The 15260-nt window shown below is 45.2% G+C and overlaps 1 protein-coding gene across 1 annotated transcript in view; it reads right to left on the reverse strand.

Moving 5' to 3' along the window:
* VWA8 (von Willebrand factor A domain containing 8) overlaps positions 1-15260 on the reverse strand; it is a 668510-nt gene that overhangs the window by 240831 nt on the left and 412419 nt on the right. The window lies entirely within an intron of this gene.

A 15260-nucleotide genomic window follows, 5' to 3' on the forward strand; every position in this document is an offset into this window, starting at 1 on the left:
CGGCGCCGAGGGAGAGGATCGAGGCTTCGGGCGGCCGCATCGCTGGACCGTTGGACAGGTGAGTGAATGGCTGGAACTCCGCTTTAAGATATTGAGATATTTCTCAATCACCTTTTTATACTTTGGTGATAACAGCAAAGCTCATGGAGTGGAAGGGGGGAGAGAGGGATTTATTAAAACTTGATCGGTCTAAATCTGAAGCAACTGTGCATGTTAACCAATCAATTTCTATCTCCAGTTGTTCAGTAAGGCTCCTTTCACACACTCCGTCCGTTGGACGGAGTCCGTTTTTCTCAGCGGCTCGATCCCCCGCTGAGCAGGAGTGTGACAGCTGTGTCTCCGCGAGTTTGACAGCTGTGTCTCCCTCTATGGGGGAAATCGGATGTCAACGGACCGTCAGTCCGTTCTCACCCGATCCCATCCGATCCGCTGGACGGATGGAAAATAGGGTTTCCATCCGTCCAGATTTGACGGATCGGATCGGGTGGGATGTCAGCGGACATGTCTCCGCTGACATCCGATGCCCCATAGGAATGCATGGGGGGACCGTTCAGATCCGCCAAAAAAACGGACAGGTGGATCTGAACGGTCCGCCTGTGTGAAAGGGGCCTTAAGCTTTGAAAATGAAAGACAGGAGCTAATTGGTTGCCATGCACAGCTGCTCCAGGTTGATAAATGCCCCTCATTGTATTTTTATTGTTAATGTCTTAAAAAGTGACCCCTTTATTGTTGTTAATGTCTTAAAAAGTGACCCCCCCCCCTACTATCAGTGCGGGAAAATGTTAGCAGCCCTGGACACAAATTTTCAGTGTCCAGAGCCTCTCATCTGTCGGTAATCACAGGTAACACTTCGGATGTCCATTTGCAATAGAATAGCAGAGACGCCTGTGAACTTGTCATTAATTTGTACGGGCTCTGATCACACACACCTGTGTCTGAGATTTACACAGATTTTTGGCAATGTACGACCCTAATTGGTCAGGTGATTGAAGCCTAATGTTTTCAATAACATTCATTTTGAGAGTTATTTAATGTCAAACTATTAAAGTACATTTTTTTTTTTTACTTTCCTGTTTTTTATTGCGGTTTATTCAAGGAAATAAGTTTGCATAAAATTCAAAATATGTTCTACAAATATAAGTAGCCTTTCCAGTACATACCAATTGAAACATCAAAAAATATGGTAAACATACAAATAAAGAGATTACATTGAACTTTTAAAGTATTGTAGAATCCTCCTGTCTCCGTTTTTCTGCTTTAATCTTTGCTGCATTATCTAACCAAAGAGGAATCGTTTACTACACTTTTACTGTGTTCAATCATATCCAAAATACCTAGATCAAATAAATTATTTATTAAATGTTCTTCTTCCTCTTAAATTAAAGCTTTTTTTGTGAACTTTTCTTATGTCAACTACACATTTTGCCTTCCTCAAATATCACATTTCGATGTAGTATAGCTCGGGAGGACAAATCAAGATACCATTGAGATTATATATATATATATATATATATATATATATATATATATATATATACACACACACACACACACACATACATACACACACACACACACACACACACACACACACACACACACACACACACAGTGCCTTGAAAAAAATATTCATACCCCTTGAAATGCTCGGGAGGACAAATCAGAATATCATATATTCAGAATCCATATATACACAATATCTTACAAAAGGGAGTACACCCTTCACATTTTTGTAAATAATTTATTATATCTTTTCATGTGACAACACTGAAGAAATGACACTTTGCTACAATGTAAAGAAGTGAGTGTACAGCTTGTATAACAGTGTAAATTTGCTGTCCCCTCAAAAAACTCAACATACAGCCATTAATGTCTAAACCGTTGGCAACAAAAGTGAGTACACCCCTAAGTGAAAATGTCCAAATTGGGCCCAATTAGCCACATTCCCGCCTCGGTGTCATGTGACTCGTTAGTGTTACAAGGTCTCAGGCGTGAATTGGGAGGAGGTGTGTTAAATGTGGTGTTATCGCTCTCACTCTCTCATACTGGTCACTGGAACTTCAACATGGCACCTCATGGCAAAGAACTCTCTGAGGATCTGAAAAAAAAAGAATTGTTGCTCTACATAAAGATGGCCTAGGCTATAAGATTGCAAAGACCCTGAAACTGAGCTGCAGCACGGTGGCCAAGGCCATACAGCTGCCTAACAGGCCAGGTTCCACTCAGAACAGGCCTCGCCATGGTCGACCAAAGAAGTTGAGTGCACGTGCTCAGCGTCATATACAGAGGTTGTCTTTGGGAAATAAATGTATGAGTGCTGCCAACATTGCTGCAGAGGTTAAAGGGGTGGGTGGTCAGCCTGTCAGTGCTCAGACCATATGCCGCACACTACATCAAATTGGTCTGCATGGCTGTCGTCTCAGAAGGAAGCCTCTTCTTAAGATGATGCACAAGAAAGCCCACAAACAGTTTGCTGAAGACAAGCAGACTAAGGACATGGATTACTGGAACCAAGTCCTGTGGTCTGATGAGACCAAGATAAACCTATTTGGTTCAGATGTTGTCAAGCGTGTGTGGCGGCAACCAGGTGAGGAGTACACAGACAAGTGTGTCTTGCCTACAGTCAAGCATGGTGGTTGGAGTATCATAGTCTGGGGCTGCATGAGTGCTGCTGGCACTGGGGAGCTACAGTTCATTGAGGGAACCATGAATGCCAACACGTACTGTGACATACTGAAGCAGAGCATGATCCCCTCCTTTCGGAGACTGGGCTGCAGGGCAGTATTCCAACATGATAACGACCCCAAACACACCTCCAAGACAATTACTGCCTTGCTAAAGAAGCGGAGGGTAAAGGTGATGGACTGGCCAAACATGTCTCCAGACCCCAAACCCTATTGAGCATCAGTGGGACATCTTCAAACGGAAGGCGGAGAAGTGCAAGGTCTCTAACATCCACCAGCAACATGATGTCATCATAGAGGAGTGGAAGAGGACTCCAGTGAAGCTCTGGTGAACTCCATGCCCAAGTGGGTTAAGGCAGTGCTGGAAAATAATGATGGCCACACAAAATATTGACACTTTGGGCCCAATTTGGACATTTTCACTTGGGGGTGTACTCAATTTTGTTGCCAGTGGTTTAGACATTAATTGCTGTGTGTTGAGTTATTTTGAGAGGATAGCAAATTTACACTGTTGTAAAAGCTGTACACTCACTACTTTACATTGTAGCAAAGTGTAATTTCTTCAGTGTTGTCACATGAAAAGATATAATAAACTATTTACAAAAATGTGAGAGGTGTACTCACTTTTGTGAGATACTGTATACACACACACACAGTGCCTTGAAAAAAATATTCATACCCCTTGAAATTTTCCACATTTTGTCATGTTACAACCAAAAACGTAAATGTATTTTATTGGGATTTCACGTATCGTAATAGACCAACACAAACTAGCAAATAATTGTGAAGTGAAAGGAAAATGATAAATGGTTTTCAAATTTTTATATAATAAATAAATAATATAATAAATATCTGAAAAGTGTGGCGTGCATTTGTATTCAGCCCCCTTTACTCGGATATTCTTAACTAAAATCTAGTGGAACCAACTGACTTCAGACATTACCTAATTAGTAAATAGAGGCCACCTGTGTGTACTTGAATCTCAGTATAAATACCACTGTTCTGTGAAGCCCTCAGAGGTTTTTAGAGAACAAAAAGCATTGTGAAGGCCAAGGAACACACCAGACAGGTCAGGGATAAAGTGGTGGAGAAGTTTAAAGCAGAGCTAGGTTAAAAAAAAAATATCCCAAGCTCTGAACATCTCACGGAGCACTGTTCAATTCATTATCCGAAAATGGAAAGCATATGGCACAACTGCAAACCTACCAAGACATGGCCATCCATCTAAACTGACAGGCCAGGCAAGGAGAGCATTAATCAGGGAAGAAGCCGAGAGGCCCATGATAACTCTGGAAGAGCTGCAGAGATTCACAGCTAAGGAAAGCATTAATCAGGGAAGCAGCCGAGAGGCCCATGGTAACTCTGGAAGAGCTACAGAGATTCACAGCTAAGCAAAGCATTAATCAGGGAAGCAGCTGAGAGGCCCATGGTTAACTCTGGAAGAGCTGCAGAGATCCACAGATCAGGTAGGAGAATCTGTCCACAGGACAACTATTAGTAGTGCACTCCACAAATCTGGCCTTTATGGAAGAGCGGCAAGAAGAAAGCCATAAGAAGTCCCGTTTGCAGTTTGCGAGAAGCCATGTGGGGGACACAGCAAACATGTGGAAGAAGGTGCAGATCAGACCACAATTTAACTTTTTGGTCTAAAAGCAAAACGCTATGTGTGGTGGAAAACAAACACTGCACATCACCCTGAACACACCGTCCCCACCGTGAAACATGGTGGTGGCAGCATCATGTTGTGGAAATACTTTTCTTCAGCAAGGGACAGAGAAGCTGGTCAGAGTTGATGGGAAGATAGATGGAGCCAAAACAGGACAATCTTATAAGAAAACCTTTTAAGAGTCTGCAAAAGACTTGAGACTGGGGCTGAAGTTCACCTGCCAGCAAGACAACGACCCTAAGCATACAGCCAGAGCTACAATGGAATGGTTTAGATCAATGCATAGGCATGTGTTAGAATGGCCAAGTCAAAGTCCAGATCTAAATCCAATTGAGAATCTGTGGCTAGAGTTGAAAAATGCTGTTTACAGATGCTCTCTATGCAATCTGACAGCTTGAGCTATGTGTAAAAATGTCACTCTCTAGATGTGCAATGCTGGTAACATACCCAAAAATACTTGCAGCTGTAATTGCAGAGAAAGGTAGTTCTAGAAAGTATTGATTCAGGGGGGCTGAAAACAAATGCACGCCAAACTTTTCAGATATTTATTTGTAAAAAAATTGAAAACCATTAATCATTTACTTTCCACTTTACAATTATGTGCCACTTTGTGTTGGTCTATCATATAAAATCCCAATAAAATACATTTACGATTTTGATTGTAACATGACAAGATATGACAAGATGTGGAAGATTTCAAGAGGTATGTATACTTTTTCAAGGAACTGTGTATGTGTATATATATATATATATATATATATATATATATATATACAGTGGGTATGGAAAGTATTCAGACCCCCTTAAATTTTTCACTCTTTGTTATATTGCAGCCATTTGCTAAAATCATTTAAGTTCATTCTTCTTCCTCATGAATGTACACATAGCACCCCATACTGACAGAAAAACACAGAATTGTTGACATTGTTGCAGATTTATTAAAAAAGAAAAACTGAAATATCACATGGTCCTAAGTATTCAGACCCTTTGCTCAGTATTTAGTAGAAGCCCCCTTTTGATCTAATACAGCCAGGAGTCTTTTTGGGAAAGATGCAACAAGTCTTTCACACCTGGATTTGGGGATCCTCTGCCATTCCTCCTTGCAGATCCTCTCCAGTTCTGTCAGATTGGATGGTAAACGTTGGTGGACAGCCATTTTTAGGTCTCTCCAGAGATGCTCAATTGGGTTTAAGTCAGGGCTCTGGCTGGGCCATTCAAGAACAGTCACGGAGTTGTTGTGAAGCCACTCCTTCGTTATTTTAGCTGTGTGCTTAGGGTCATTGTCTTGTTGGAAGGTAAACCTTCGGCCCAGTCTGAGGTCCAGAGCACTCTGGAGAAGGTTTTTGTCCAGGATATCCCTGTACTTGGCCGCATTCATCTTTCCCTCGATTGCAACCAGTCGTCCTGTCACTGCAGCTGAAAAACACCCCCACAGCATGATGCTGTCACCACCATGCTTCACTGTTGGGACTGTATTGGACAGGTGATGAGCAGTGCCTGGTTTTCTCCACACATACCGCTTAGAATTAAGGCCAAAAAGTTCTATTTTAGTCTCATCAGACCAGAGAATCTTATTTCTCACCATCTTGGAGTCCTTCAGGTGTTTTTTTAGCAAACTCCATGCGGGCTTTCATGTGTCTTACGCTGAGGAGAGGCTTCCGTCGGGCCACTCTGCCATAAAGCCCTGACTGGTGGAGGGCTGCATTGATGGTTGACTTTCTACAACTTTCTCCCATCTCCTGACTGCATCTCTGGAGCTCAGCCACAGTGATCTTTGGGTTCTTCTTTACCTCTCTCACCAAGGCTCTTCTCCCCCGATAGCTCAGTTTGGCCGGACGGCCAGCTCTAGGAAGGGTTCTGGTCGTCCCAAACGTCTTCCATTTGAGGATTATGGAGGCCACTGTGCTCTTAGGAACCTTAAGTGCAGCAGAAATCTTTTTGTAACCTTGGCCAGATCTGTGCCTTGCCACAATTCTGTCTCTGATCTCTTCAGGCAGTTCCTTTGACCTCATGATTCTCATTTGCTCTGACATGCATTGTGATCTGGAAGGTCTTATATAGACAGGTGTGTGGCTTTCCTAATCAAGTCCAATCAGTATAATCAAACACAGCTGGACTCAAATGAAGGTATAGAACCATCTCAAGGATGATCAGAAGAAATGGAAATTCCCTGAGTTAAATATATGAGTGTCACAGCAAAGGGTCTGAATACTTAGGACCATGTGATATTTCAGTTTTTCTTTTTTAATAAATTCTGCAACAATGTCAACAATTCTGTGTTTTTCTGTCAGTATGGGGTGCTATGTGTACATTCATGAGGAAGAAGAATGAACCTAAATGATTTTAGCAAATGGCTGCAATATAACAAAGAGTGAAAAATTTAAGGGGGTCTGAATACTTTCCGTACCCACTGTATATATACATTGCTCAAAAAAATGAAAGGAACACTTTTTAATCAGAGTATAGCATCAAGTCGATTAAACTCCTGGGATACTGATCTGGTCAGTTAAGTAGCAGCTGAGGTTAATCAGTTTCAGCTGCTTTGGTGTTCATGAAATTAACAATAGGGGCAGGGCAACTAGATGGGCAACAAAGAGATGACCTCCAAAACAGAATGGTTTTACAGATGGAGGTAGGGGAGGGCTTGCAGCCTTAGGCCTGGAAGGAAAGTCCAATCAAGTGGCCCATTGAATCATTAAATCAGCTCACTGGTCTGATGCTGCATCGATCCCCTGGTGCCTCTGCACTGAGAACCGAGCGATCGAACACCGCCGATTGCGTGGTTCTGACAGCTCCCCAAGCAGAGAGCTGCTGTCAGTTAGCAGCTCTCCGCTCTGCCCCCTCCTCGCTCACTGGAGCGTTGGAGTGGGGGTGGGGGGTGTGGACCAGCTCAGGCTCTCAGGTTGAGCCGGGTGTCAGTCCAGGCCCCTGGCGGATCCAGACTTCCATTGTCGTGATGATGTGGTGCCCCGACTGACTTCTGTGACGTCAGCAGAGAGCGGGCTGAAGTCCCGTCCCCAGTGCTCATCAGTACAACCTCATTAGTGCCCATCAGCTCAGTCTCATCAGTGCAGCCCCACCAGTGCCCATCAATGCAGCCTCATCAGTGCCCATCAATGCAGCCTCACCAGTGCCCATCAATGCAGCCTCACCAGTGCCCATCAATGCAGCCTCACCAGTGCCCATCAATGCAGCCTTATCAGTACCCAACAATACAGCCTCCTCAGTGCACATCAGCTCAGCCTGATCAGTGGCCATCAATGCAGCCTACCCAGTGCCCATCAGTACAACCTCATCAGTACCTATCAGCTCAGCCTCATAAGTGCCCATCAATGCAGCCTTATCAGTGCACAACCAATGCAGCCTGATCAGTGCCTATCCAAAGCAGCCTCACCAGTGTCCATCCAATGCAGTCTGATCAGTGCCTATCTAATGCAGCCTCACCAGTACCCATCCAACAAAGCCTCACCAGTGCCCATCCAATGCACCCGATCAGTGCTTATCAATGCAGCCCGATCAGTGCCCATCAATGCAGCCTGATCAGTGCCCATCAATGCAGTCTAATCATTGCCCATCAGCACAACCTCGTCAGTGCCCATTAGCGCAGCCTCATCAGTCCCCATCAATGCAGCCTAATCAATTTGGTGGTGGGTCAGTGATAGTCTGGGGAGGCATATCCATGGAGGGATGCACAGACCTCTACAGGCTAGACAATGGCACCTTGACTGCCATTTGGTATTGGGATGAAATCCTTGGACCCATTGTCAGACCCTACGCTGGTGCATTGGGTCCTGGGTTCCTCCGGGTGCATGACAATGCACGACCTCATGTGGTGAGAGTATGCAGCCAGTTCCTTGAGGATGATGGTTAATACCATTGAATGGCCCTCAGGCTATCTTGACCTTAATCCAATAGAACACCTCTGAGACATTTGTTTCCATCCTACGCCACCAGGTTGCACCTCAGTATGTTCAGGAGCTCAGTGATGCCTTGGTCGAGATCTGGGAGGAAATACCCCAGGACACCATCGGTCATCTCATTAGGAGCATGCCCTGATGTTATCAGGCATGCATACAAGCATGTAAGGGCCATACAAACTACTAAGTATCATTTTGAGTTGCTGCAATGAAATTTCAGCAAAATAGACTAGCCTGCTGCATCATTTTTTTCACTTTGATTTTCGAGGTGTCTTTGAATTCAGCCCTCTGTAGGTTGATAGTTTTAATTTCCATCAAACGATGTGGCATCCTTTTCGTTCCTAACACATTACCCAGTCCATATCAGTATACATATCTAGCTTGAGATTTTTCCCTATTGAGATCTGATGTGTTTTCAAAGTGTTCCTTTAATTTTTCTGAGCAGTGTTTATATACTGTATTATATATATATATATATATATATATATACACACACACACACACAGTAAAAAAACTTGAGATATGTATATATATATATATATATATATATATATATATACATATACACACACACACACACTGCTCAAAAGAAATTAAAGGTTCACTTTGAAAACACATCAGATCTCAATGGGGAAAAATATCATGCTGGATATCTTTACTGATATGGACTAGGTAATGTGTTAGGAACTAAATGATGCCACATCGTTTAATGGAAATGAAAATGATCAACCTACAGAGGGCTGAATTCAAAGACACCCCAAAAATTATAGTGAAAAAATCATGTAGCAGGCTAGTCTATTTTGCTAAATTTTCATTGCAGCCACTCAAAATGGCACTCATCATGACAACATCAGGGCATGCTCCTAATGAGACAACAGATGATGTCCTGGGGTATTTCCTCCAAGATCTGGACCAGGGCATCACTGAGTGCCTGAACAGACTGAGGTGCAACCTGGCGGCGTCAAATGAACCAAAAAATAATGTCCCAAAGGTGTTCTATTGGATTTAGGTAAGGTGAGTGTGGGGGCCATTCAATGGCATCAATTCTTCATCCTCCAGGAACTGGCTGCATACTCTTGTCACATGAGGCCGGGCTTTGTCGTGCACCAGGAAGAACCAGAGACCCACTGCATCAGCGTAGGGTCTGTCAATGGATCCAAGGATTTCATCCCGATATCTAATGACAGTCAGGGTGCAATTGTCTAGCCTGGAGAGGTCTGTGTGCCCCTCCATGGATATGCCTTCCAAGGCCATCACTGACCCAGCACCAAACCTGTCATGCTAAACAATGTTACAGGCAACATGACATTCTCCACGGCTTCTCCAGACCTTTTCATGTGAGTCACATGTGCTTAGGATGAACCTGCACTCACCTATTAAACGCACAGGGCGCCAGTGACAGACCTGCCAATTCTGGTGTTCAATGGCAAATGCCAATCGAGCTCCACGGTGCAGAGCAGTTTGCAGAGGACCAACTAGAGGATGTAGGGACCTCAGGCCACCCTTATGAAGTCGGTTACTGATTGTTTGGTCAGAGACATTCACACCAGTGGCCTGCTGGAGGTCATTTTGTAGGGCTCTGGCAGTGGTCATCCTGTTTCTCCTTGCACAAAGGAACAGATACCAGTCAGACTGATGGGTTAAGGCCCTTCTACGGCTCTATCCAGCTCTGCTAGAGTAACTGCCTGTCTCCTGGAATCTCCTCCATGCTCTTGAGACTCTGCTGGGAGACACAGCAAACCTTCTGTCAATGGCACGTATTCCTGTGGCATCTGGAGGAGTTGGACTGCCTGTGCAACCTCTATAGGGTTCAGACATCGCCTCAGTAATGACACTGACCCTAGCCAAATACAAAACTAGTGAAAAACAGTCAGAAAAGATAAGTAGGGAAAAAAATGTAAAGGTGAAGATAAGGGAATGGCGCTGTCTACTGGAAATGTAAAGTAGTGTAGGTGATGATAAAGAAAATGTGTACCATGGGTGTTAAGATAAAAATATATAAATGCACAAAGATGAGCAATAAATAACACAATGAATAATTATGATAGGTGGTGAAATATAAGTGCAATAAATTCCAATAAAGTGCTAAAATGAATAAATGGTGGCAAATATTAAATCAATTGATAAAAGTGACCAAGTGCATACAAAAAATGGATTTTTGTAAAATCTTACCGTAAAATCCTTTTCTCTTAAGCTCATTGACAGACGTAGTCCTCGTTGATTAATAACAACTCGGGTTATGCTGCCCTCTACAGGAGTAGGACTAGACAGGAAAGAAAACGTTCTGGCCACACCCTAGGGGCAGTCCCAGAGGGTATATCCTCTCACTTCCTGCTACAGCAAATCAGTTATGTCACAAAGCAGTGTTTAGAGAATTTAACCCAACCCAACTCAAAACAGAGGGGCGGGTACTACGTCTGTCAATGAGCTTAAGAGAAAAGGATTTTACGGTAAGATTTTACAAAAATCCATTTTTCTCTGTCGCTCATTGACAGACATAGTCCTCATTGATTAATAACAACTCGGGACGTCCCAAAGCAGTACCACAAATGAGGGGTGGGATGACAGAAATCAAAATCCAGAAGGCCCAACCGGAGCCAACCAGAAGCATCAAGGACTCATCGAGCAAAAAGATGAGACCTAAGTGAAACACCCAACAAACCCTTGAGGTAGACCAACAGTCTCCTCAGATTGCGGCCTGCAGAACCTTGTGGCCAAAAGAGGCATCTGACGATGCCATCACATCAACTATATAAAATGTTGTAAAGGTATGAACCGACGATCAAGTCATCGCCTCGAAAACCTGGATCGCTGACGCCTGATGGCGGAAGACCCAGGAGACACTAGGCGCCCGAGTAGAGTGCGCCTTAACAGGGAACGGAGGATTCCGACCCTTAATAGAATAAGCCTGTACCACCGTCTGACTGATCCATCTAGATATGGTCGCGGCAGACACAGGCAACCCCCTTCAAGGGCTATCCGTGATCACAAAAAGTGAGTCCGTCTTACGAAAACAAGTTCGTAGTAGTCAAGTGTATCCGTCTGTAACCCCATCCAAGGAGTGTAATGCAACTCCCAAGGATGGCTAGTCTTAGGACACGGGGAAGGTAACACAATATTTTTATTCAGATGAAAACTCTGAAAACCACTTTAGGAAGGAAGGATGGATTCGGAAGAAGAACCACCTTATCCCTATGAACCACCAGAAATGGGGAACGACAAGATAATGCGGCCAGTTCTGACACCCTGCGTGCAGAAGTAATGGCCACCAAGAAGGCCACCTTCTGGGATAATGTAAGCAAGGGAATCTCCCTAATATCTTCAAAGAGAAGTTTCTGAAGAACTGACAACACTAAATTAAGATCCCAGGCGGTAAGGGTGCACGCACTGGCGGAGCCAGATGTCGCACCCCTTGGATGAAATTCCGCACCAAGGAATGATTAGCCAAAGGTTTCTGAAAGAAGATTGCTAACGCTGAAACCTGACCCTTGATAGTGCTCAAGGACAATTTCTGCTCAACCCCTTGTTGCAGAAAGACCAAGATTCGGATCACCGAATAGGTATGTGGGGGAAATCCAAGAGATTCACACCACGCAAATATAAGACTTCCATGTGCTGGAAGTCGCTTTCCTTGCTTTAACTAGAGGTAGGAATAACTGAAGTTGACACTCCCTTGTCCTTCAGTACCTGGGTCTCAATGGCCAGGCCATTAAGCCAGCGATTATAAAGCAAGATGGAAGATCGGTCCCTGAGACCGCAAATCCTCCCTGAGAGGAAGTCTCCAAGGAGCGTCCGCGACTAGCCTCACCAAGTCGGCGTACCAGGCTCGACGAGGTCAGTCCGGAATTTCCAGAATAACTGGAATTCCCTCCACCTCTATCCTGCGAAGAAGTTCCCGCAGTAACTTGAAAGGATGGAAGGCATACCGTAGCTGATACTGCCCCCACGGGGCGATCAGCGTTTCTGCTGCGTCCGCTAGAAGATCGCGGGTGCGAGCTACAAACCTCCGCACCTTCCTGTTGAGCCAAGGTGCCAACAGATCCACATCCGGGGTGCCCCAATGAAGGGACAGCTAGTGAGATACCTCTGGATGAAGAGGCCATACACCTTGATCCAGAATCTGACGGCTGAAATAATCTGCCTGCCGATTTCCCACCCCCGGAGTGAACAATGCGGGGAGATCCGGAACAAACCGTTCCGTCCAACGAAAGATGCTAGTCGTTTCCATGGCCACCAGGACATTCTAAGTGCCCCTTTCTTGACATAAGTCACGACCGTGGCATAGTGCGATTGGATCCGAATCGGGCTGCTCTAGAGCTGCTCGGTCCAGTAAATCAGACAAAATCTGTTCGCTCTCAGTTCCGATACCCTATTGGTAACCTGGATACTATCGGAAAGGAATGACTTCCCCTGGTTGAGCATCGGAGGCTCCCTGGTCCGCTCGCCCAACCGGATCCGATTGTCCAGGAAATCGGAATTCTGATTCCATAAGAAAAGAATCTCTTTCAGGAGAATTCAAATATGAGACTGGGTATACGGTACTGCCTCTAAGAAGGCCACCATCCGTCCCAGCCAATTGACAGACAGCAACATCCGAATCGTTGACTGAACCTTCTGGAGTTTCTCCGCAAGGAGAAAACCTCTTGCCCAGGATGTATCCAACCTTAGGCCCAGATAGTTCAGTCTCCTGGTGGGAACCAGGGATGTGGGAAAGCGAAGAAAAACGCTCATGTCCTGCGATGATGGGGATATAAAGATAGGCATCCTAAATGTCTATGGACGCCAGGAATCCCCCTGATGCAGGGAGGCCACCACTGTTCGGATGGACTCTATTTTTCCCCAAGTCCAGAAATTGGACGCACCTTGCCCTCTTTCCTGGGCATTGTGAACAGGTTTGAATAGAACCCCTGAAACCGTTAAATGTTAGCAGGGAAGAATCGCACCGGTGGAAGTGATCGAAACTCGATCCTGTATCCTGACCGTATGACCTCGCGAACCCCTTAGTCTGGGGTTCCGGCAAGCCATGGATCCGGAAACCGGTGAAGACGTCCCCCCACTCCAGAGATGGGTAGGGGCGCATCAGGCTGTATTTTTCAGGCTTGGCTGAGCCGGACTTTTTGTTTAGCCGACCAGCGCCCTTTGAAACCCCTCTAAAGGGGCTTTGGAGGGTTTCGCCTTATCGCCCGCCCTCGCGGAACGAACAACTCCTTATGAGCAGAAAGGGAAGGTCCTCGTTGGCTACGAGGTCCTCTTTAACCTAACAGTCTGTGGCAAGACAGCAGGTGGTACCGTCTATCCTTTAAAGAGGGATTCCTCAAACGGATAGCGCCTAGCCATGCGTTAGGAAATAACAGGGGTTCGTTTCAAAACGACCCCATTTGGGTAAAGGAAAATCCTTCGCCCTTTTGGTAGGCTAACAAGTACCAAAAAAGAATTTCAGTCTCAGCTACCTCTGCCGGTATAACCTCAAGACCAAAGGTTTCCCGGACGGACACAACTAGTGCATCCACCACTCTTGTGCTATGGCGGAGGCAGAAACGTTCTCCTCACTGCTGAGGAGACATTACCTGAGACAACAGCCCTATAAGAGGGACCTGCAGCTGCATTGACCAGCTCTGAATCCGTATCTGAAGTATCAGATAAACAATAGGGGTAGGCGGGGGTCGCTTCTTGACCCCCGTCCCTGACAGGCCACCTCCACCCGGGATACCAAAGACTCCAAAACTGCCGATAATGCATTCAAAACAAGTGGGGTACTGGAGGGTCCTGCGGCCACCTTGAGGGGATCAGGTGGGGATACCTATGCGGCAGGGTCAATGATTATACAGTGGGTACGGAAAGTATTCAGACCCCCTTAAATTTTTCACTCTTTGTTATATTGCAGCCATTTGCTAAAATCATTTAAGTTCATTCTTCTTCGTCATGAATGTACACATAGCACCCCATACTGACAGAAAAACACAGAATTGTTGACATTGTTGCAGATTTATTAAAAAAGAAAAACTGAAATATCACATGGTCCTAAGTATTCAGACCCTTTGCTGTGACACTCATATATTTAACTCAGGTGCTTTCCATTTCTTCTGATCATCCTTGAGATGGTTCTACACCTTCATTTGAGTCCAGCTGTGTTTGATTATACTGATTGGACTTGATTAGGAAAGCCACACACCTGTCTATATAAGACCTTCCAGATCACAATGCATGTCAGAGCAAATGAGAATCATGAGGTCAAAGGAACTGCCTGAAGAGCTCAGAGACAGAATTGTGGCAAGGCACAGATCTGGCCAAGGTTACAAAAAGATTTCTGCTGCACTTAAGGTTCCTAGGAGCACAGTGGCCTCCATAATCCTCAAATGGAAGACGTTTGGGACGACCAGAACCCTTCCTAGAGCTGGCCGTCCGGACAAACTGAGCAATCGGGGGAGAAGAGCCTTGGTGAGAGAGGTAAAGAAGAACCCAAAGATCACTGTGGCTGAGCTCCAGAGATGCAGTCAGGAGATGGGAGAAAGTTGTAGAAAGTCAACCATCACTGCAGCCCTCCACCAGTCGGGGCTTTATGGCAGAGTGGCCCGACGGAAGCCTCTCCTCAGCGTAAGACACATGAAAGCCCGCATGGAGTTTGCTAAAAAACACCTGAAGGACTCCCAGATGGTGAGAAATAAGATTCTCTGGTCTGATGAGACCAAAATAGAACTTTTTGGCCTTAATTCTAAGAGGTAAGTGTGGAGAAAAGCAGGCACTGCTCATCACCTGTCCAATACAGTCCCAACAGTGAAGCATGGTGGTGGCAGCATCATGCTGTGGGGGTGTTTTTCAGCTGCAGGGACAGGACGACTGGTTGCAATCGAGGGAAAGATGAATGCGGCCAAGTACAGGGATATCCTGGACAAAAACCTTCTCCAGAGTGCTCTGGACCTCAGACTGGGCCGAAGGTTTACCTTCCAACAAGACAATGACCCTAAGCACACAGCTAAAATAACGAAGGAGTGG

Source organism: Pelophylax lessonae, assembly GCF_965119305.1.
Source record: "Pelophylax lessonae genome assembly, chromosome: 2".
In the NCBI taxonomy this organism is placed as follows: Eukaryota; Metazoa; Chordata; class Amphibia; order Anura; family Ranidae; genus Pelophylax; species Pelophylax lessonae.